The 599-nt window shown below is 66.8% G+C and overlaps 1 protein-coding gene across 1 annotated transcript in view; it reads right to left on the reverse strand.

The window, feature by feature from the left end:
- Window positions 1-593, reverse strand: part of FGFR4 (fibroblast growth factor receptor 4) — a 9,756-nt gene extending 9,163 nt beyond the window's left edge. Inside the window, 1 exon segment of the mRNA XM_027775896.1 lies at window positions 543-593. The gene's annotated coding sequence lies outside the window, so the exon portion shown is untranslated.
- Between the last annotated feature and the right edge of the window lie 6 nt (window positions 594-599).

The following is a 599-nucleotide window of genomic DNA, read 5'->3' on the forward strand; positions in this document are numbered from 1 at the left end:
CCGGGCAGGGCGGGCTTCCTGTGGCCAGTAGGACCAGCCCGCACAGGCGTCCCAGACTGCCTGCAGCTCTGTCCATCTCTGGTCACACAGGCTGCCCCTTCTGCCCCTTTAGGAGTGCCCACGCCCAGGCTTTCAGAACCCTGGGTCTGCTCTCTTCCCCACACCATTCCTCTTCCCCTGCTCAGGTCCCACTGACTCTGGGCACCCCACTTCCCAGGAAGAGCACCCCTCCGCTGTAAACGCCCCATCACCTCTGTTCTGAGGTAGGGCACTTGGGGAGGGCTGTTCTGTGGGGCCACGGCTCCAGCTGGGAGTGGGCTGCGGAAGCCGGGGGCTTTATTTCCATTCTCGGGCTGCCCTGCCTTCAGGAGCTCAGAGCCCTCGGTCAGGTCACCTGCACTGTGGGTCGCTGACCGAGTGCCCTGCACGTGGGACCGAGGAGCCTGACTGGCATCAGACAGTGCTGGGTTCTGGGTTCGCCTCCGCCTCGCGCAGACGGTCCAGCCCCACGGACGAGCGCGCTCTCCCCCCTCCATCCCTACCTGGCCACCCCGGGGGGAGCTGCGGGCTGGCGGGTCCCAGGGGGTGCTGCAGAGGAA

This window comes from Tupaia chinensis, unplaced genomic scaffold, assembly GCF_000334495.1.
Source record: "Tupaia chinensis unplaced genomic scaffold, TupChi_1.0 Scaffold000612_1, whole genome shotgun sequence".
NCBI lineage: Eukaryota > Metazoa > Chordata > Mammalia > Scandentia > Tupaiidae > Tupaia > Tupaia belangeri.